General features: G+C 38.9%; 1 long non-coding RNA gene across 1 annotated transcript in view; it reads right to left on the bottom strand.

The window, feature by feature from the left end:
• LOC143692191 (uncharacterized) overlaps positions 1 to 23,934 on the bottom strand; it is a 48,399-nt gene that overhangs the window by 15,989 nt on the left and 8,476 nt on the right. The window contains exons 2-3 of the long non-coding RNA XR_013180050.1: positions 22,588 to 22,772; positions 2,424 to 2,631 (exon numbers count right to left, since the gene is read on the bottom strand). This is a non-coding gene — a long non-coding RNA (uncharacterized LOC143692191). The remainder of the gene's footprint in view (positions 1 to 2,423; positions 2,632 to 22,587; positions 22,773 to 23,934) is intronic.

Here is a 23,934-nt window from a genome sequence, read left to right as displayed (position 1 = left end):
CCTGAAAAATTGATATGCATAAAAGTCAGGGAATTAAGAATTTTATTTTTCTCAATGACTTTTACATGCATATCACAAAGCAAAATTGTTTGCTCAGGTTTACTGTGCTGATCTCATTTCTTCAGATTGTATCTTGTAATATCTCTACACTGATATGTAGAACCAAGCCTAAATTTATTCTTAACCAAGTGGAGGCATGTGAAGCTCCTCACCTTATCTTCATCGTACCTCACAGCTCAATGCAAAGATTTGCTGACAGAACTTATTTCTCAAGAGTGTCATTAAAACACAACACATAATCCTCTGAGTCTTATAAACCCAAATATTTCTTAGAAATTAATCTGAAATACAATTTATTGAGCTTATTTCCATTAGCTCTTCTCCCTGCACGCCTGGAGACCCTGGGGGGCAATGGTAAAATGCCATAGAGGTGACAGTTATCCAGATCCTTTCCCTGGGAAAGTTGGAGCTTCCAATTGCCTTGACAGCCTTGATGGCTTCTGCATACTCTGGCCCCTGATTTTGAATTTTAAAATTCTCACTAACTTAACCTAAACACTTTAAAAATTCAGTCAAAAATTTTACTTCCATTAACATAATATGGTACTCTGCCTGAGTTTTTTTGCAATTATATTAACATTTAAGCAGTGGAATAAAATAAATAAGCAATGAATATTCACATTAATGAAGTAAAATTATTAATACCCATAAAATTTGTGAAATATTTTGAAAAAAATATATGTGAACTAAATTTTTCTTATACAATCAGCATCACAGGAATTTAGAGACTTTCTGTTCACAAAATTCAGGTACTATATCTGAAAATTGCTTTTATTATTTATTGAATTAAAAGAGAATTAGGTTTTCATTTCCTGATCCTCATTTTACGGGGTTGGGAAATACATGTTATGCACATAAATTAAAGATAAATTTTAAAATTAACTATTTTTTGGCCAGGAATTTTCTTTCTCTTTCCATCTCACATTTATGCATTGCCAGTTAATCTCCATATACCGTCGTGCCAACAATGCCTTTTAACATAATAGTTTCTTCTGGCTCCCTCATGTTTATTTCCCTTTCCCTTCATTTGCAGGCATTCCAAAAAGCATCCACATTTCTTATTCATCCTCTAATATGACATCAGTGTTGGTTATGCACTTATGCAAGTTTTGGGATGGATTTCATATCACTAGTGATTTAATCTGTGCAAATTGCTCAAGCAGTGATGATATCAATGGAAGAAACATAAAGAGCAGCAGATGATTCAACAGAGATTGACATCATTGTCCAAGATAAGACCTGCAGATCACTGCAACATCCCTCTCTGGAATCCTGTGAGAACCCAGGCGAGCCATCTTAGATACAGCATTTAAGAGTGAAAAGCATAAGTGAAAAATCTGCCCTGTTTTCCCTGCAGCCCACAGATGATTCTGGATCCTTTTCCATGCTTTGGCATTATTTGGATGATCCGTTTGAACAAAAGCAGATAATGCATAATAGAGGAACACGGGGCCTATTCTGCTGTCTCAGAACAAGAGCTAATGAAGAGTCTCCCATGAAAAGAGACTTGCCTGACTCAAAGAAAAATCACAGGCATCAACACCAGACAGAAAATAATCCTGAATAAAAAAGGCAAACAAACAAATAAACAAACATTCAAATTTAAAAAGGCTGTTAAGGATTACTGAATAACCTGTACCCAGGATAATTCTTTCTTAAAGCCTGAAAGATGATAGTTGTTAAATAGTTATTATAATTCTTTGTATTCATCTTATATGAGTATCTGTCTCAGCCTTTGAGTCATGACATCTCCTTGGAGAAACAGGCTATCCAGCCCTATGGCCTTAATATTTCCAATTTTCTTTCTTATTTCTGGTCCTCTTATTCCTTGTTTAAGAAGCTACTACCTTGTTATCTGCTGCAGATGATCTCCATGCCAAGGTTTTGTTTTCCCAAATGTTGAATTATTTGTGCACAAGCAAAGCATCTGAAGTGGTCTTCAGGCACAAAGATTGCTTTCAATTCCCAGATAACTCAAACCATGAGATTTGAAAACATTTTATGAACAAAAAAAATAAGCCCCAATCTATTCAGCCCAGGAAGTGAGAAGTGTTTGAGCCTAGAGGAATTTGTCCCATGCCAAAAGATTTTTTCAAACTGGTAAAGGTGCTAAGGCTATCCTGTAAGGGTCTTAGTTGGAGTTAAAGCAGACAATACTCTCATGAGAGGCACTGGAACTCCGCAGAAAATGATCAAGTTCAGAGCAGCTGAACATTTCTAGCCTTACTACTCACGAATGTCCCTCTGCAGACTTCAAAAGCCTGGAAGTCTCAGAAACTTTGTGTTTTCAATCAATTTCTTTCCAAAAACATTTTAAGAGAAATTGGACACTATTTTCCCTTGTTGGTGCAAGAGTTACTTACATGGTTTTCACTTTTTCTTCTCTGTCAATCTCTTTCCTGTGGTTCTATTGAATTATTTTAAATCCTCCCGATAAAAGACTATGAAAGCTCACTCCACAGGTTGGTTGTTGCTTATTTCTTTTCCCCTTGTTCAAAGACATAAAGTGGTTCTAGTTCACAGAAAGGAATCAGGCTCCCATTTGGTCTGCTGGGTCAATTTCTGGGCTCCCTGAAACAGACACATGAATATACCATAACATGTCCAGCAAAGGGCCATAATTATGATGGGGTACATGGAGCATTTGGAATATGAAGAGAATCTGAGAGGGCTGGAACAGTTCATCCTAGAGGAAGGAAGGCTCAGGGGGATTTTATATCAATCTGCATAAATACTTCAGGGGAGACAGTAAAGTCACAGTAAACAGGACAAGAGGCAGTGGGTATAATTAAAACACAAGAAAATCTATTCAGACAAACACAAGAAGAAAATTTCTAACTCTAAGGGTGGTCAAGACTGCAGCAAGTCATCATCTCTAACCTCAAGAGAGGCTAGAGAATCTCCATTCTTGAAAATTCTGGAATCACAAATGGACATGGTCTTGAGTAAGCTGTTGAGGGGACCCTAATCACCTGGGGGTAAGACCAGAGGAACTCCAGAGGCACCTCCCATTCTCACCTATTGCATGACTTTATGATTGCTTGCTGCTGTGAACACATAACACATGCAGAGAAGAAACAGGTTTCAGTCTGTTTTTCTTTCCTGGCACCATGTTATTATTCCCTCTGAACAGTTGCTTCTGTCATTAGAAATTCACCTCTGTGCCCATACTGTTCAGAAATACAGTGGGCCCCAGGTGTCAAATCCTAACTAGTTAACTTTTTCCTGTGTGACTTTTCTCACAGTTTTTCTTTCTCAAATCATAGTGTCAACACATCTTTCCTAATTTTTTTGTTAATTCTTTAAGTCAGCTTTCAATCCCACTAATGCTATCAGCATTTCAATCTTAGTACTTTTGTAGAACTTTATCCTACCTGTTACCTTTAATCCTTTGAGTCATTTTGTCAGCATTAATGATTTCTTCTCATTAGTCCAAAGAAAGTATGCAAGACTAGGCACAATTCAAAAAAATACAGAAATAAATCCTGAATGGTTCAGAAAAGTCCTATGAATTAAAAGGATGTATTTCATGAGTATAGTCTGAGTAAATGCTTAGTGAATATGAGAAGTCATCCAGGAATATGTGAGCAGTCTTATGGTTTCAGACTGTTCTCACAGGAGCTACTTGTCATGAATTCCAGTCAGCAAGATTGCACTTGTATTTCATGTTGGTACATGCATGGTGCTTATCGAAGAAAAAGATCGCTCTTCTGACACCAATCTCCAAGGCTTTGGTTTCCTGTCCAAACACTGACATGTTGACAGATATAAAGCTCCCCATTTCTCAGGCAATATTGTTCTGATCATGATGGTTTTGACAAAATTCCATCTTTATCCCCAATCCATTTTCTTTTTTATCATGGCGATCGCTTCCTAGTTTCCCTCAGATTACTTAGTAGCTCAGCATCAATAGACAGTGGTACTAAAGGGAATACACTTTAGTGCTTGTACAAAGACCATCCATCATGGAGAGATGGATTTGGGTATTTTTATAGGATTCTCCTCCATGGTTGGCTGAGTGCTGTTCTGCTGCTGTCTAACATGGGGGGATTAGAGGTGTCTCTCTGTTGTACCTGCTGCTTTCATATTGCAAAGCAGGGGGGTTATTAATAGCAATTGTTTTCAGCTGGAGCTTTTAAAGCTTGTAATACCAATACACAGGATTGCAACTTATTAAATGAACTGCCAGTACTGCAGCAGAGATGATAGTGTCTAGCTCTGGGCACTTATTCCTCAGTTTCCTGGATAAGCAGACTTTATGTTGAATGCTTTTTCACCACAGTGCTCTCCTCTAGCAGACTGCTTTATATACAGAGCTTCCAAACAATGCAAATATTTCTTTAATTCCTTTTTTTAACATTTCTCCATCTTTTATTCTCTGGCAAATTATACCTTTGGCATCAGGCTCTTCATCATCTTTCAGCTCACTCAGCCTTTCTTGTAGATAACAGCTTTCTGTGAGCGTTTTCACTCTGAACATCTTGCCTAGGAACATTATCTAAAGGTATTAGTGTATCTAGAACTTCTTGTCCCTTATTTTCCTTTTCCTCACACAAAGAACTCAGTCCCAGGTTTTGCTGATGAACATGGGAACAGGAATCTTCACTTTATTTATGCCATGATGGGCTCAGAGCTATTTGGAAATGAGGTCTTGGGATGATAAAAGATAGTGCTAAGAAAGTATCATCTCACCAATAGTTAAATTTAGGAATGTAAGAGAGAGAAAAGCACTGCAAGTCTGCAGAGTCCCTTAACACAATGCTGTGTGCAGTTCTACTTTTCCTCATCTCTTAGAGCAAGTAAAAGAACTAGAAAAGATACAGAAAAAAGGCAACAAGAGAGATCACAGGTATAAAATAGCATCCATCCATGAAACTCTGAGGCCTAACAAAAGAGATGACTGACAGATGATATGATAAGGGTCTGTGAAAACAATGTTTATGGGATCTTTAAAAATACAAGCTAAACCATGAAAGGAAACTAGGAGATGGGAATTTAGAAAGTAACAAAAGGAAGCACTTGGAATTCCTTGCAACAGGTTGTTGGGTATGCTAAAATTCTTATGGCTTTGAAAAACAGATAGAATGAGTAGAAAATTTGTTGATAGTTATTATTCTCAAAGGTACTGCCCTTGGAACAGGAACAAGAAATGTTTCTGAAACAATAGGATTGAGGATATTTAGGGAAAAAAAAGAATCACTCCCCTCTTCTCACACAACATTTCTCACCCTATAGCTCTTCAGTGGAGCTGGTCAGAAAAAGATTTTTTAAAACTTAATTCCATCAGAAATGTTATTTCAGTAGGATTATTCTTGGTGTGTACATATGTGTATGCATGTACATCTGTGAAATGAAATACTGATAATATTTTTGCTTCAAGTGTCTTAGGAGAAACATTGAGTAGTACATTTTCTGTTCAAACATCTTAATGGGATATTTAAATTTAATATCTCAAAATATAGTTGAACAAAGAAAATTACCTCATTTTATATGGAATACATAAATGCACAGATAATCAGAATTACATATTTTTTAAAAATGTTTTGACAATTCGAAGCAAGTATGTTTACATATATTTCTAGGGGAGAATTCTTAAAAAGTTTCTTTCCAATTTGTACTGGAATTATATGGCAGTTTCTCAGCAATGACATTTTGTACAGTAAAGAATTTACACTTGTTTCTGCATCAAAAAAATATTATATTACCATATAATCTTAGCAGGCAGAGATCATAAGGACCTCACATTATTAAAATATTCCATTTCTCTCCCAGGGTAGGATTATTATCTGCACTTACATTGTCTAGTGATTTTCTTCTATATCTAGTTCTAAAAATCCAAGCAAATGAGTTTACTGGGAAAAAAATGACCCACAAAACTACTCAAACTATTTTTTTTGTATAACTTTTCTTTTCACCCTTGAAAATGCCATTTAAGCAAAACCAAAATGTTTCTGGAATGTGCAAATTTTGATAAAATTCTCCATGGAAACTTTTTTAAACAGTTCCAGGTGGTAGTGATATCTGTGTTTGCTGTGCTTCTGACATTTCCCTCAGTAAATATTCTCTTTCACATGAAATTCCAGACTACATTTTGTTCTAAATTAAAATAAAATTTAAAAGAAATAAAATTAAAAGTGTTTAGGAGTTGAAATCTTTCTGAATAATCTATTTTCAGATGAGTTCTATGTATCACTTAAAGAACAAAGTGCATTTACTAATGCTTTCCTCTTCTTTTATAATGAACCATGATGAGAAGATGAGCTTCTCAATTCTTACAAGTATGGGGGGCAACTCCACCCATGAAAAATGCTTTGTGAAGGCTTTCATTCTCCTTATCCTTACAAACTCTGTAAAGATGCCAAATCCTTTCTTATTTATATTTATTAGTTTTGTTCTTATTCTTTCTAAGCTAGTCTGTTCCAGCTTGGCCTCTCAGATATTTTGCCATGGTGTGGACCAGGTTTGCTGGAACTGATGAGCCAGACCAGAGACCCAGGCTAGAGGATATTGCTCAAGCAGGTTCCCAGACAGCAGTCAAGCATCTCTGTGACCTCTGTGCCTTGAACAGAAATGTTCATGTACTCAAGAGAGATCATGAAAAAAAAAAAACCACCAACCAGGGTCACCAAAAACTGGGAAATAAACTCTCTAAACAATTTGCTAGGTTAGAAAGCCAAAATTACTTCATTAGCAGTGTCAGATGCATGGAGAATTCTCATCAAAACATGCATGCCCAGTAACCTAAGAGACCAGGTTATATTCCTGAAATTAATATATATTCAGCACATTTTCTTAATACATTCATATATGTTAATGATTTCAGTGGACTTATTTGGATATAGTTCTGGATCTTCTGATTAATCTTTTTCTCCTCGAGAGTATTTCAAATAGGAGGTCAGGTCATAATGTACTTCCCTTATCATTCTTTGTTCTGACGCACAATCCTTGTTCTCAAAACTAAGACATCTACTAGTATATATTAGTCACTGATATAAGTAAATAAGGAAACATTAGCTGGCTCAAGACTTATTAGTCATGATGTAGGAAGTTAATACAAGGCCACGTTAATCTCCGGCATTTGTACTAAGCACTCCATGTACAAACCTAAGTATTAACCGTGAATATAGGGATCATTCAGTATGTGCTAAAGTTGAAAGAATTTTTCAACATCTTCCCTCACTGCTGCATAGACTCCTTCCTGAAGAAATACAAGTTGTTTGGCAACAAGGGTATCACAGATTATATGGGTACAGACTGTAAATTGGGCTGGGAGAGGGGATGCAGTTAGCTGCTGAGGCCCCAGAGAGCCTGGCTTAGCACTGAGAGGGATGCTTCACAGGAGCAGAGGCAGGGAAGGCAAAGCTTAAATAAAGATGTAGCTGCAGCTACAGAACCACAGGACACAGGCCTATCCGTACCCAAGGGAGGATGAGCAATGCAGTCTGGCACTGACACTGTTTAATCTCTTCTTAAGAACCTCCCAAGCAACAAAGTTTCACAGCATTGCATCTCCATCACAAGTAATGACCTGACATTCACTGAATGATTGTATCCCATTCCCTCTCCTTTCCAATCCTTCCTGTGACATGGGGAAATGCTGTTAGCCTTGCTTTGGGGGAGACAAAAAAATAAAATGTTTTGGCCAACATCACAAAGGAAGACAGAGCATAAAGCATAAAGCTTCAACCAAAGCTTGAAGCCACTGCCTGAGTGCCACACTCTCTTCCTGCTGCTCCTCCACAACTCTCTCTCTGCCTCTGAAACACGACTATTATTCCTACTCTTTCTTCTACCCTTCTTTTTCAGTCCCTGCTATGGTTGGAAACACTTCACTGTTTTCCACTTGGCCATCCTCCCCAGGCTCCTGTGCAGGTACCTGGAGCCTCAGCCCTGGGACCAGCTGCACTACACCAGCCCCATAGAACTGCATCAGGATCAACTCCAATTTCTCTCCAACCTCCAGCCAAGGAATTCAGAGAAAGATGAAGTACCAGGAGGGGGGTGGGAGAAAGGTGAGGCATTTTGTCGTTAACAATACAGCCTCACTTATCACTTACAACTGGAAGTGCAGATAGCAGTTATTAAAAGATGTACCATTAGTACAAAAGCTCATTACCATGCTGTAATCCTTGTAAGCATTTGTGACTGATACCAGTGGAACTGGCAGTGTGTAGAGGGTTTTTTTGTCTCTTTTTTTTTCTTTTTTTTTTTTTCTTTTTATTTTTGTTACATATATCTGACATTGAGAAAAGAACCAGAGATTCAAGGATCAAAATATGCCAAGAGGAAATCCTGGGTTCACCATAATTGTAGTGTTTATATATTTATAAAGCTGCTGAAGAGTCACGTGTGAATATTTTTCCATCCTCCATGAAAAGGGACTAAAATCCCCTTCCTGCTAAGGTATAACATCCTCTAGAATGGGTCTGCCCATATTTTTGCTTATATCTGACTTACTTTCTCCAAGCACATTTGTCTCACTCTTAAGTACAATCTTTTCTTACCTGTTCTTATGACACTTTCCCCTCACCCATTGCCCCATATTCTTATTCTCATTTGAAACAGAGTTTTCTGTCTTAAAAAACAAATCCCAACATGAACTAGGGCACTTTGCCAGACATTTTACAAACTTTCACTGGAAACTGCTATTCTACCCTGTTGACCCTTGAACTTTGTCTGAGCTATGGTTCATTTCCAACCATTCCACTAACCTCCATTTAACTGTTAGCAAATTATTTCATTATTTCAGTGCCTCAGGAAAGCAAGGATAAGAACATTTCCTTGTTTTATGAAGTTCTCTAAGATATATATATTAGAAAAAGCTGTAAAGAGCTAAGTAATACTATTGGTAGTAATAATAACAATCATAATAGAGCTAAAATGAGCCTGTGTTCCAAACTTTGGTACTTCTTTTTTTTTTATTCCTTGAAAATATCATTACTGAAATGGAAGGGGAAATAATGACAGAAAGGAAGATGTACTTCATTCTTCTAATGCAAAAAATATAAAAAATAGATCTGCATGAGATTGGCTACCCAAAGTAATATTTTGTTCAGCTCAAGAAGGTGCCAGTTAGTATTCAGATACATGGATTTAGGTATTACAAAATGAACAGAAACACCATATATGTAAGTCACGTAGAAAATAGAGATCTCTTGGTTTCAAGGATTCTTCTTCACTGCAACTTAAAAACAATGGGTCAATTTCGTAAAATCACCTTGATTCAGGGTAAAAAATAAAAATACTGGTCTTTTTCTGTTCTGAAGCAATACATAGACTAAGAGAGTCTATGTGACTGATACCCAGCTACTTGCTGTGGCTTTTTTCTCCTGTCTTGAGGAAAAAAAATGCATTTTCTTGGTTATGCATAAGTAAACTCCAAGGGAATATTTAATTCATGTCACCTTAATGGGTAGAAACACTCTTTGCAAGCATGAATTTCAAACAAATAGTCAAGACCACAAGGCTGCCAACAGCTGACTGAAAGGCTGAAAGGCCACCATGGGTGAATTTTGGATGCAGATACAAATCTCATTAAATGTATTGATGTATTAAAGCTAATGTTTTGGCCAAAAAATATCCTTTAGGCTCAGCAAAAACAGGAAACAAGCTGTTCTTTGCAGTATAACAGCTGGATTGTGTCAAAGATCTAAAACTAAAATACTTGACAGGCTGGGGACAAGTAAAATGGAGGCTTCCCGTAGGTAAAGAAAGTACCAGAAGTTGCACTCTATAATCCTCTTAAAACAGAAATAAATAAGCTAAGGGGCTTTGAGAGTGAGCCAAGGGGCTGAGAGAGTGAGCCAAGGGGCTGGGAGAGTGATCCAAAGAAAAGACAGAGGGACAAGGCCATTAGCACAGAGAATGTCCCAGTGAGATGGACATATAGACTTGACTAAGGCAACAGACTTTATTTTCAGTCCAAAATGCTTTGCCTGTTGGTAAAGCAAATAATCTTCTCCAAGATTTTACCTGGACATGATCCCTGAGATCTCAGCTCAGCCTTGGACAGCCCAAAGGCTGCAAAGCCCAGAGGAAGGGTATGAGATGTGAGGTGCATGCTCAGCTCTGCTGTGGCCCTGCCTGGCAGTGCTGAGAGGTTCACCATGAGAGGCAGACCCACCATGGGGAAAAGGCTCCAGTGCTCCAGTGACACCAGCAGTGGTCACTGCTGAATGAAAAGAGGTGGCTTTAAAAGAGACATCACTGGCCAGGGATTCAAATAGCCCTTGGCAGAGAGCAAAGCCTAGGGGAAAGCCTCTGTGTGCTCCTCATTTCCCAGCCTGGTAGATGTGGTCCCAGATCCCCAAGAGCTGTCACGTAGCATTCTACCTTCCCTACTCAGATAGCTCAGCAGCCCTGGCTGCCTTATCATCAGATCCTGCACCTCACACTGCTAATAATTCCTACAAGAGCTCTTCTCTTTCCCTCCCCTCAGTTTTCCCCTCCTCCCCTCATTCCTCTGAGTGATTCATGTTGAAGTTAGAAGGATTAAACAATATGTTATCTCAAATGCTGGCAATAGCTTCAGGTTAAAACCATGCAGTCTGCAAGAGGTACCTTGTTGCTTAAGTTATGCAGAGACCAGAGGCTGCAGAGCAATAGAATCTTTTTTCAGACTTTTATCATGCCCACTCCTATAATGTATTATAAATCATTACCTTCCCACTCAGCATCCTGGAGTCACCAATATTCAACAGCATGCTTTTCTTTTCCTAGAAATAAATTAATATATCTTTAAAAAAAAATGCTGACTGAATTTACTGCTCAGAAAAGTGAGTGTCTGAGAAATGGTGTGAATGGCTGTGGTGTGAATTCACACACACAGCTCTGCAGTCCCCTCACCACCCCACTGCCTGCTTCAGCCCAGCTTCTTTCCTGCTTCTTGCTATTGCAGACTACATCTTTCACCCTGCTACTGCTCCATTCTTTATTATTCTGCTCTTTTTCATCCTTTCCCTTCAGCCCTGTCAAAGCAGTTGAACTCAAAGCCTGATTCAAAGCCAACTGAAGCCTAGTAAAGCTAAGAGCAGTTTTCCCATTGACTCAAGGGGACTTTTGATGAGGTCTTCAGTGCTTCAGAGGAATGGGGACCAGCTTGAGAAGCAGGCCCATGGGAAAATCATCAGGTTTGACAGGACCAAATGCAAGATTATGAACCTGAGCTGGGACATGCTCAGTGTCAGCCCAGGCTGGGCATGAGCAGCCCCAGAGCAGCCCTGCCCAGAAGGGCTTGGGGGTGCTGTGGGTGAGAGGCTGCACATGGCCCAGCCATGGCACTCACAGCCCAGAGAGCCAAACGTGTCCTGGGCTGCATCCAGAGCCCCGTGGGCAGCAGGGCAGGGAGGGGATTCTGCCCCTCTGCTCTGCTCCGCTGAGACCCACCTGGAGCACTGCATCCAGCCCTGGGCTCCCAGCACAGGAGGGACAGGGACCTGCTGGAGAAGGTCCAGAGCGAGCCACTAAGATGATCAAAGGTACAGAGAAACTGTCTCGTGTGGAAATTCTGAGATAATTGGGATTGTTCAGCCTGGAAAAGAGAATGCTTTCCAGTACCTGAAGGAAGCCTACAGGAAAGATGGAGAGGGACTACATACAAGGGCATGTAGTGACAGGACAAGGGGAAATGGCTTCACATCAAAAAAAAAAAAAGACAGGTCTAGATTAGCCATTAGGAAGAAATTCTTTACTATGAGGATGGTGAGGCACTATCACAAGCTGACCAGGGGAGCTGTGGATACCCCAGCTCTGAAAGTGCTGAACGCCAGAGGGGAGGAGCTCTGAGAAACCTGGTTTAGTGCAAGGTGAGCCTGTCAAAAACCAGGGAGTTGGGACTAGTAATCTTTATGTGCCTTCCAACCCAGACCAGTCTCTGTTTCTGTGATGCTACCTACTATTTTCCCAGAAGTCCCTATAACTGTTTTCTTGTACTTGGAGTTCCCTAATTCCTAGGAGCTACGACACCTTTTAGAGTGGTACTGAAGCCTGTTCCTCATTGCTATTCCCAGTTGTCACTTTTTTTCAGTACTTGAGGAATCTACAACTCATGTATTCTGGGCAAAATCTCTTATGTTTTTTATTATTAACTTGTCCAAAAAGTAAAAGTTCTATGGATTTCTCTTGTTAAACAAGAACAAAAAGTGCATTGTTTTTAATTCAGCTTCATAATTTGAAGATTAGTGTCTGGCAATATTTACTTTTTTTTTTTTATTTATTATTTATTATTTTTGTCTTATGAATCCAGTCAGTTTAGGGATTCTTGAGTGGTTTAAAAATTTTGGGTCAAATTTTCATTTTTTCCCCCCAAAACTTCTTCTGGAAAGATAAGTTATGGTAATATGGAGAGGAAATAATTCTTAGCATTTACATTCCCAGATAAATTTTAAAACTCTTGGAAATCTCTCGAGGTGCTGCTGTCATTAAACTGTCTGTATTGAGTCTGGGTAGAGACAGCTGAGAAAGTTTGAATATAGACTGCTTAATAAACCCAAGATGGGAGATATTTTAAGCACACACACAAAAATCTTCCATATTTTGAAATACTGACTAGCGCTTGGCAGCACACAGTCTTAGTCCACGAGAAGCTTTCCTGCCTGCTGTGGTCAGAGGTGCCCAAATTAACAGTGCACACATTGGAAGTGCTACACTAAGTATTAGTGAAAGAGCAAGGACCCCTAGGCTTTCTGTCTCAGGGAGATTCAGCTGCTGTGTGGGCCATCACAAAAATGTTTTGGCTGCCATGCCAGGCTAGAAGCCCCTCTGAGCTAGTCCTGTTTATTCTAGGCAAATTCAGCATACAAGGACTGTTTAATGAGCCCCACAGTGGAAGAAATAGCATTTCTTAACCACTCATCAATGAAAATCAGTCGCTTCCCATATCAAAAACAGGTCCCAGGAAAAGGCATAAGCCTTAAGATGCTCCAGAATTCCTTTACACAATAGAACTTTCCAGTCACCTAGTTATGTCCCAAGATCCTGTCACATTACCAGGTTTTATTTCTGTGTTACGACAGAGAGGACAAGAAAGGCAGGAGGAGGTAAATGGCTTTAACTGAGAAATAAATTGCAGTCTACTCTGGAGCCTGGTAAACTGTGGCATAATTTGAGGGCTATCATAATTTTTCCTTTTAATTTTGGGTAATGGTCTTGGGCCCCTGTAATGATGTTTAATTTTTTAGATTTATCTTCTTCAGGTGAATAACTACCCTATTTCTCCCCTCAAGAAAACCTAACAAACAAAGAGAAGTCTCAGAAACATTGTCCAGATCTGGACTGGACTCCCAAATCCCAGCCTTATCTCTGAAGAAAACTAGGAAAAATCCCACTCCTCATGTGGGTAGCCCCTCAAAGCAGATGTTCCCAGCCTGCTGCTCCGCAGTGCCTGCATCCCCCTCTCTGAAGGAGACAGCCCAGCTCCTGCCTGTGCTGCCTGGTGCTCAGGGACCCTGACAACACTGGGGGCAGGATGATTTGGTGTTTCTGCAACACCATTCTGCAATTCCCCTGCTGCTCTGCCTTCCCCCAATGTTTTCTACAATGTTTTGTTAGGGTTTGTTTAAAGTGTTATTGCATGCAATGCTGAGAATGGATTATTCCTTGTTATGAATTTATACAGCGCCCTAAGGGTCCCTTGATTTGTACTGTAGAGTTTCTCATGAATAGATCTCAGCTGGGACCTGAGAGCTATGAAGTGAGGCTGAGCAGTTCGCTCTCTGCTAGATGAACTGTGAGCAGGGGACTCAGTGATATACAGAGAGAAAAGCTCACTGCTGAGGGGAAGACTTGAAGGAGCCTCTTCTTAAGAGACCAGCCAAGAAAGTGCTCAAAAAATAAAACGTGCATTTCTAGCCTTTTCCTTTGAGCAAATAACACTCCCCACAACAAACCCCCACTATAATTCTCTACAAACTAGCCTGCAAAGTTAAAGAGACAGAGACCTCCTGCAGCAAACTCAAGTGGCAGCCAGCCATTCCCATTCCATGTATACGCACTCACCAGCATACAGCCAAGGATTATGGTTGGGTGGGTGCTGTCAGAGATCAGAGGGAGCCTGTGGATGGGAAGGTGATAAACCAGTTGATGGCAGAGACTTGGACCTGCCTGTTCCATGTGTGATAATCCAAAAAGGAATAAACCCACTGACTGCAAGCTAGCAAGCTCTGAAAAGTAAAGCTTATCTATTTGGACTCTTCCATGCAAAGTTTAGGTATATACAGTTTCTTGGAATTTGGAAATTTTTTCTCCAAAGACATGTCCTAAGTGCACAAAACCAGTGTTGCACTGGGAGCCAGGGAAGGGAATTCTCCCTGGGACTGCTCCGTGTGTAACACTTTGTCCTTATTTACACTTTGTCTCCATTGTCTAACAGGTCTCTAAACTCTTGAGGATATGGGCTGTCCCTGCCTCATAGCTGAGCACTGTTGTCTTCTTTAGATATTGATTTTTGCTAATATCTCACAGAGAAATGGAGATTCAGAAGGTTAAAACTGGTATATAATTCTCAGAAAAAAACTGACTGCTCTGTGAGACTAAAGTCATGCTTTATCCAGCAGCTGCTAAGTAGCATGGGAAAGGCAGTGGCACCCTTCAGCAAAGTCAACCTAGTGATAGATTTTGACACTTTAAAAAAGCTGGGACTTAGAGTGGCATCCTGTAACAGCCACCCCTGAGTGCAAAGAGCTTTGCTAATAAAAGTGCCAGGCTAAAAAGGACAAAAAAAAAAAAGAAAAAACAGGATGGAGTTTAGTTTTTGTGGGAGTTGGTTCATTTTCTAATTAGTGTTTGTTTATGCAATTATGTAGAGGTTTCTGCCAGCATTTGGAGTAAGATCATATGTCATCATACTGGTGGTCAGTATAGCTGGCAAGGACCAATTTCCCTCCTTCTCCAGGGAGAAAGTTCAAGTCTGAGTTTGAGTCTGATAATTCAGATGTTACCAGCCTCTGCATATACCAATCCCACTATATGGACCCTATAAGTTCTCTATAAATCCTCTCATTCTCTCCTCCAAATGAGGGCAGAAGGTTAACACAGGGTTTGTTTCTGAAATGGCTTTTGATGAATAGTGGGGAGTTTAGTCAAGAAAAAAACCCAAATCTTGGTGATACATTAGAGTGAGAGTGTCATGCCCATGTGTTGAATGTATTCTGGCACAAATATCATCCTCACTAATGATGCTTCCTTGAAAACATAAAGATCAAGGAAAGGAAAAGGAATAACAACATCTTTCATTGTGTTTCTGTGTGTCTGATAAAGTCGTTAGGGAAAACAAGAAAATGGCTTTTTGATGCTGATGCTGCATAAACATGTTTTCTGAAGGAAAATGTTTTCACATTATCCTAAGAGGTGAAAAATAAGAGAGATTAAACTGCCAGGCCTCTTACATTGAGGGGTGATTTCCCTTAGCACCACTGAGAGAGGGGAGAATGGCCTGGATAAATGACAATAGGGGTGAGTAAAAGGGTACCATCGTCCTCTCTGTCTGGAAGGTGTGCAGAGCATGGTGCTTGAAGGCCAGAGGAGAGCAGTTTGTGAAGGGAGCTGCACAGAAACTAGGCAGCTGAGCTGGAGTGATTACCTGGATAAGATAGGTTGAAAACAACATCATTGTGAGGCTGGTGCATTAGAGAATGTGTTACACTCCCTGAGATTCACACAAAGATACCTATGGTCCTCTGCTGGGAAAGGATGGGTTCTAACCCAGACTTTCTGTTTTATACACATATTCCAGGCAGGCATGGATGGGGGCCAAGATCTGCAGCTCCCCTGCTGGGGAACATCCAAGAATGCTTTGTTCTTTCCAACCAAGCTCTTAGAAAACACACTGGCTGAACAGAAAATATCCAGTCAGGACTCAGTGCCCTGCAGTTCATCATTTTTGTGCATGTCCCGAGCTCAGACCTGCTCAATGGGTTTATGTGCTTTGAGTTCCTGAGACAAAGTGGAAGTGGGAAGACCAACCATCCCAATGATCAGTGTGCTGAAGGACACTACTGAGACAGCAGCCCTCTGTGAAATCACTGTTTAAGGCTACATAGACTTCTTCTTGCTTCATGTGTCTGATCTCTCTTTGTTCTGCAATAGAGACTAATATGGTGGCTTCTAGAATGTGGAATAACTTTGCTGAATTGCTTTGTTCAGCTTTTCTGTGCTGTGAATATTGTTTGATGGATGTGTAACAAACAGGACATCTTGGAACAGCTCCATGTGATGGAGTCATCCCCAAGCTGTGACTCCAAGGTGTGCATGTTTAATGCATTTTGGACATAATAGCTGAGTTCCACAATGTTGTCCCTCTTACAAACATAAATTAGATTATGCCACATCACAAAACATATGTGCCATCTCTTCTTCTTATGCCTACCTTACTTAGACATACCCTGGAGACCTCACAAGGAATGATAAGACTTCACACTGAAAAGAATAAGAGATTTAAAATATTTGCTATTTATTAAAATTCAGTACCAAATCTAGATTTTTCAACAGCAGTGAAAATTCACACAAACAAACAAATAAAAAATGGATGAAAACTGTTTTTCACATGTCAGCAAGTTGGCCTAATTCTGTTACACTTAGCAACCCCAAGGACAAGGAAAAATCCCTGGATATCAAAGTATTGGCTGGCCAATTAAACTCAACCAGATACTTTTTGTTTGCCTGCAAGAATGAGATGTGGATGGGGTGAGCTTGAAGGAACTCTTTTAGGGGATCCTGAAAGAGTTGATCTCATTAACTTTTCCATGGGGGACAGAAGTTTTCTGTATTATGTTATCTGATGCCCACAGTCCAGGCCACAAGTAACCTCTTTTTTCCACCTGCAGCTAGCAGGCTCTTTAGATCTTTAAAAGCACAAATTAGCTCTGTCACATTATGGGGGCTATAGGAACAACTTTTCTTTAAAGGCATTTTACTCTTCACTATTTTCTTTTTTCTTTTTCTTTTATTTTTCTGGTTTTTTTCTTTTTTTTTTTTCCCCCGAGGTAATCAAGCCTTAGCTTCCTTCTTTTCTCCCTTTTTCTTCCTTCCTTTCTTTTTTTTTCTTTCTTTATCTTTAAGCCCTTTCCTTTTCCTCTTTCCTTTTTTTTTTTTTTTTCTTCAACCTCATTTTGGAGGTCTGACAGCTCAGATCTGTAATGGGTCTTCCTGCTGGACAGCTTTATAATTGGGACTGCAGAGTTCTGAAAGCATGCCAGATGTGTCGTCATCAAACAGCAAAGTCCTCATTAGAGCCAGAGTTGTAAGTGCATGTGTATGTTTTCAGAAGAACTTTTCCATTAATGGCTAGTAGGTGTCCAGGAGCAAAGATCATTGTCGCTTTTGTAGCTGGCCTTTATATCAAGGATTTTACTTAGTGAAGTGAAATATTTTCTTTTGTCCCACTGCGTTTTCCATTGTAATGGGGACTTGTCTGTATCATTTCGTTGTTGAAGTGGTGCTTGATATGACAAGAAACCACTCTCCAGATGCTAATTGCCCTTGGGTTGCATTATTTATGCAGGAGAAGCAAAAATGGGATGCTCCACTATTTTTTTTTTTTCCTCATAAGTGTTTCTTCAATTCTTCGACATGATAGCTTTTCCTTTTCACTGCACATGTTTGAGCTGTAACATTTATCCAAAAAAGATGAATTTTCTTTCATTTTGAAAAAGAGAGACAAGGGTGTACAATGGTGTCTTATTTGATGCCTCAGTCCAGATTCTGTATCACACTAATTTCATTTTTCCAAATAATTTATAATCTTCATATCTTAGCATGTTAGTGAGAAGATAAGTGCAAATATATTAGACTCCATTCCTTTGGAGCTTTTTTTAGAATAAAATGTATATGAGGTAAAGTTCCTTGAATTGAAAAATATTTTTAGGTACAAAGTAATTAAATCTTTCTATGGTAGAAGAACCATAGTAGATAAGTGTCTAGAGAGAACTGACTAGCTATTTTTATTTGGTGGGGGTTCCTTTTTATTTCTTTTAATATAATACAGAGATTTTAAAATAAAAGTGGCAGAATGTCCTCTGCCAACATTCCTAGCAGAAAATGCTTGTCAAAACTGCATGCTTGTGTGAAAATCTATCAATTCTAATAAAATTCCATTATGAAGAAATCTGAGAAGATTGTTCTGATGAGCTTGTAATGGAACAGAATGTTCAGATGTTTCCATTTCAGTACAGCCTTTTCTGTATATCATTTTAAAGCTGTTCATAGTGTATAAAATCAAACATGAACATTACAATGAATCATTTCACTTTCTTTGAAAAAGCAGGTTTCAAATAAAAATCATTATTATTTTATTTCAGGCTCACATTCCTGAGTAAATTTCACATTTCTCCTATTATTATTATCCAGCTAAAAAGAGTGAAAATTATGGGAATAACGTAATTTTCTGTGAAACAGAAAATACATTTGCAGCCAGGTTCTACTTTTAAAAGTAGATTGGTCAAACCATGAGTGAGCAATTTTGTAGATACATTAAGTGGGTTTTATGTCATCTACTGTTAGATGTGAATAGTTCTAAGTAGCTAGACTATCTCTAGGATCCATGGACAAAAACAGATGTCACCACAGGATTTATCTCATGCATGTTAGAATGGTGTGAAGTACTCATGCCAGATATATAGTCATAGTTATATATTCTGTTTCTTCAGCAAATAAATGCAGAGAAAATATTATAGTGAGAATGTTTTAATAAGAACACAGGACAGGAAGCGTTCTGTGTGTCTTATTTTGGTCTTTTTCTTGCTATAATTTGTCTCAAAACTCAAGAATGTTTATGTTATTGTATTCCTTAGCACCTAGTTCTGCTGTTCTGGACCAGTTTCCAAACCCTACTTGGTGCAATATAACAAAAATCTGACTGCTCTTACCCTGTTACTAAAAGCATACAATGCCAGGTGAGAACTGTGTGAATTCTCAGGTCAGTTTCAGCAACCTCAGCTAGATTTAGTATTAGCTTTAAGTACATGTTAAACAAAATTGAAAATGTCAGTGCTATCCTCAGCCAACAGAGCAGAGAGAACAGGACGGTGTCTCTGTGTGCAACAGGACGAGTCACTCACTCCTCCCACATGATCCTGATCCTGACCCCAGCTGTAACAAAACAACAATTAAACAAAACAAATCCTGTAAGGATTTTGGGTTCACACAATGGCAAGTAGGATCAGAAACTAGTCTGTGTCTGTTAATAAAAGCACATGTCTGATTCACAACAGTGAAAGTTATGGTCCATTGCTCATTTTGTCTTTGTCCTTGCTCTCTCTTTTCTACTCTGTTCTGTCCTTTCTGCCTCCCCTTTCTTTTCTTCAATCCAGTTATGACTTACTACATTATAATTATATGTTGTCTTCTGACTACTAATAATTCCAATATCCTATCCATCCATAAAACAGTAATTATTAGCTATAACTTGTTGCTCAAAACAAGGACAAACAGACTGTCTCTTTTTTTTCCTTTTTTTTTTAAGCAGGTTTTTGAAGACATTCTCAATAATGATGCCTTTGCCTCATCCCCCAAGGAAACTAACAGAAAAAGAAAAGAAAAAAACAAATGCCTACACAAAGGAAGAATGAGAATACAAAGAGGAAATTCAATACTGTGTATTAACTCACAAAGAGAAACAGTGAGTAAAGTGCTGGGCTTATCATTGACTGGAATGGAAAAAGATTACCTAACAAATCTATCCCTTCTGTTGATTCAGAGCTTTTTGTAGACTTGCACCAGAAATTAATCTGGACCAACAAAATTACTTGTATAAAAGAATCACTAAAAAGAAAAGCAGCAAACCACTTCAGAATGGGATTATTTCTTCATTTTATACATACATAAATACAAGGATTAAAGAACTTGCTTAATGTTTACTTGCAATATATTTATTCTTTAAAGAACTTGCATTATATTTAATTACAACACATGTTGTAAAGAGTAGCACTATTTCTCTTCCCATTCTGTTTAGAAATTCAGATTTTAGTTATGAGACAGGTATCTAAAAAGCATCACAAAAAAGAAAATCAGGTCCTTTTAATAATTATAAAACACTTCGAAAATTTGGCCCACAGTGCCATAATGGATTGAGATAATAAGGTCTTTTGCTAAGATCAAAATATGAGAGATTTGCTAAAATGAATTGTTGAGAGCTGAATCTCAGCTCCGCTGAAAACAGTGGCAAATATCCCAGTCATTTCAAATGCTTTGCCCTAAGTAACTTAGAAGTTTACACCACCAGGACTCTGTGACTTAGAATATTTTGAAATATTCTAATTCATCAAACTAAGTAGCCCCTTTAATGCTGACAATTGGTGGATGCCCAGGTAAGATAAACATATAGTGGCATTTTATCAGAATACTTTTTCAGTCTCCAATGTTAACTGCAATTTGCAACGCAGAGATTTCTAAGATAAGGGATGGCCTTTTTATGTTAGCCTTGATGGCTTTTTCTTTCATGAAGGGCTTTTTATGAACCTATATAGATATTTAATCTTCAAATGTTCCTGCAGCAGGGAGTTCAACAACTCATCAGGCTTTTAGTCTTTACAATCAGAACACTCTTGATTTGTTAGATTTGTGTTTGCTTTTTAATGATTGAATTTGATGTCCTCTATTTTCTGTGTTGAAAAAAAGGTCATCAAATGTAATCTGTAGAGCATAAAGTCTGAAAATCTTCTTATTGACCTCCGTGTCCTTTGTATTGGGCTCATAATAATTTCTGCTAGAGTATCTCAGAAGAGGTCCAGTACTAGCATACAACAGAAAGCTCAATACTTCTCATTCATTGTTTCTAAGACTGACTCTTCAATCAGAGACTGACTATGAGATGATGGAGTGTGGGACCGTGAGAGAAAGTCAGAAAAATTAACAGCAGGATCACAAGCCTGGACTTCGAGGCAGCAAAATTTGATCTGTTTGGGGATCTGCTTGAAGGAATCCCATGAAATACAGACCTGAAGCGAAAATAGATCCAGTACTGCATGATTTTCCAAAGGCCAAGCACTGGTTGATTTTCCAAAGGCCAAGCACTAAAATAGTTCATCTCAACTAACAGGAGACCAAGAGAAGACATCAAAAAGCCTGCATGGGTGGACACTAACCTGACAAAACTCAAGATATGAAAGTGTAGAAAAAGTTGATGAATGATCTAGTGACCTGGGAGGAATACAGAGACTGATTTCATATGAATGATGCTAGGAAAGGCCACTCATTGGAGCTGACTCTGGCAAGAAACATGAAGGACAAAAAAAGAAAAATGAGAATTTACAGAAAAGTTTAAGTTTGCTTCTGAATGGAGTAGAGAATTTACAATATGGTGAAGGCTGGGGTACTTAACACTTTTTTTGGTTTGGTTTTTAGTGGTGAGAGTTAACATCAGGAATTCCAAGGGTCTCGAGGCAACCCCAGAAGTGGTGGCAAAGTCTGAGGAATGAAGATTTACTCTTGGTGAAGGAGGAACATCTTAAAGTACATTTTAATAGACTGAACATACACAAGAACTTGGGACCTGATGGAATGCACTCATAAATGTTGAGGTCCTAGCCAATGACATTGTGAGGCCACTTTTAAACTAATTTTTGAAATGTCATGGCATTTGGGGGAGGTTCAGAGGAAGCAAACACTGCCCTTGCAGGCAAGAAAAGCAACCAGGGGGACTTGAGGAACTGTGGAATGCTCAATATTGTGTCGATCCTTGAGGAGATGATGGAGAAAATACTCAGGGAAGCAAACACATAAGGGACAAAGTGATTTGGGGTAGTCAGTACAGACCTACAAAAGGGGAAATGATGTCTGACAAACCTGATAACCACAACCAAAGGAATAGTTTGGTGAAAAAGAGAAGAGCTGTGAATCTTCCATTTTTCTTGATTATGTGAAAGCTTATCACAAAACTCTTCCACAAACAAACTGACTAAATGTGGGCCAGTTAAATAGTGAAGTAGTCAGAAATAAGCTTAACTTCTGTTCTGAAAGAGTTGGTGATCAGCAAAATCCATGGAGGCCTCTTACTAGTAGTATATCTCAAGGGTCTTTAATGAGGACCAGTACTATTTAAAATCTGTATTAATAAACTGAATGATGGAAAAATGAACCCTTGGCATGTTTGCATGACAAGCAATGGGCACAAAAGGATATACAGGAAATTCCATTTAAACATAAAGAAAGCTTCTGAACTGTGAATGTGATCAAATATTGCAATAAATTTTTTAAAGTTGCCTATTCTCTATCCATGGAGATACTCAAAATCCCTCTGGACTTAATCTGGACTCTGATTTGATCAGGAAGTTGACCAGGCCAATCTCTAGAGATCCCTGTCAACTTCAGCTATTTTGTGATTAAGTTAAATTTCCAGGTGAGTAGGGGTTTGTGTTACCATTTTTTCCCTACCTATCTCTGACATAGGTTAAGGAGCTGGCCAGGGCATAAACAGACCACATAATATGCTCTGGAGTGTTATTAATCCCCAGTTCATAAATGTTAATGACTTTCCTGCTCATGGCTAATCCAGACAGAGAAAAGTGGTTTTGAGATTAGAAGATAAATCCTTACCTTCATGGCAGGCCCAAAGGACTCTGAAGCATTTGGGAAAATGACATGTTAGCATCAACACCAATTCTGCATCAGGATGCACCAGCACAGATTTATGTTCCTGAGAGGCATCCCATTTATCACGTGTGTGCTGCAAGATCCCACTTTGCATAGGTTTTTCCACAAAAGTTCAAGACATGTTAAGGCTGAGAATATAAAAAGCAGAAATATCAAGAGAGACTCTGTAAGGTGAAATGACAGATACCTCCTGCACCTGTTCTCTCACCACTCATTTCATTCCCTTTCACTTGTTACTTTGTCAGTGTGGACTGTGTTCTTGCAGTCCCTCAGACAGCCCTTCACACAGACAGCTTGAAAGAAACCCAGGTTTTATAGTCTTCCCTGAGCAATCTGAGAAGCACAACTTCAGGAAAACTGATGTGTTTCTACTCTTATCTGAACAGTTGAGAGAAGGAGAGAGATATCAGGCTGATGCATATTCGATCTGAAATTATTTATATGCATGTACATATTTTTTTGCATGTATATCTAAAAATACATGCAGATACATGTAGATATGTATATGTATATGCATAGGGAAAGAAAATATATGACAGGCAGGTATTTCAAAGTGTTATAATAAGTGCCTGTTCAGACTGCTATTATGTGGGTTTCTGTGTTTTTGAGCATCAGGGGTAGGGTTTTCCAATACTTGCATATTTCACCATCTGCTCTATCTATCAAAAAAACAAAAGTTGTGTTGGGACAGAGGAAAAAATATAAGCAGTTACCACAGCAAAATAAAGCCACCCTAAACTTCTTGAGCACCCATGCCAAGAACTGGTTTCACAGGATATTTCACACTGCAATTTAAGGGATAAATACTGTGATGATAACCATAAGGGTCAAATTCTTGTGAAAATGGCCGTGTCTTCAACTTGTTTATCAATACAGGTCTCAGGAGATGTTCAGAGTTTGCCTGCTAGCTAATGCAAATCCTTTTTAAAATATTTATACATGACCCTCATGGGAATCATTTTGCTCGGTGATGAGTAAGAATCATTAAGAGATCACAGAATAATAGAATTAAGTTGGACGGGATCTTAGAGTTCATCCAGTTCCAAACCCCAGCCATGGACAGGGACACCTTCCACCAAACCAGGCTGCTCAGAGCTCCATCCAACGTGCGCTTGAACACTCCCAGTGTTGGGGTACCCACAGCTTCCCTGCAATGTGGAGGTGTCCCCTACTCAGCCAAAGTAACTTGGCACCTCTCTGGAACAGAAACTGAGACTGCTTCCTGCAAAATGCCATGAGCGAGTCAGTTTTAGTTTTCCAGATATCCTTATCAATGGATGTGTCCAATAA

This window comes from Agelaius phoeniceus, chromosome Z (assembly GCF_051311805.1).
Source record: "Agelaius phoeniceus isolate bAgePho1 chromosome Z, bAgePho1.hap1, whole genome shotgun sequence".
NCBI lineage: Eukaryota > Metazoa > Chordata > Aves > Passeriformes > Icteridae > Agelaius > Agelaius phoeniceus.
This window is presented reverse-complemented; position numbering and strand designations above follow the sequence as displayed.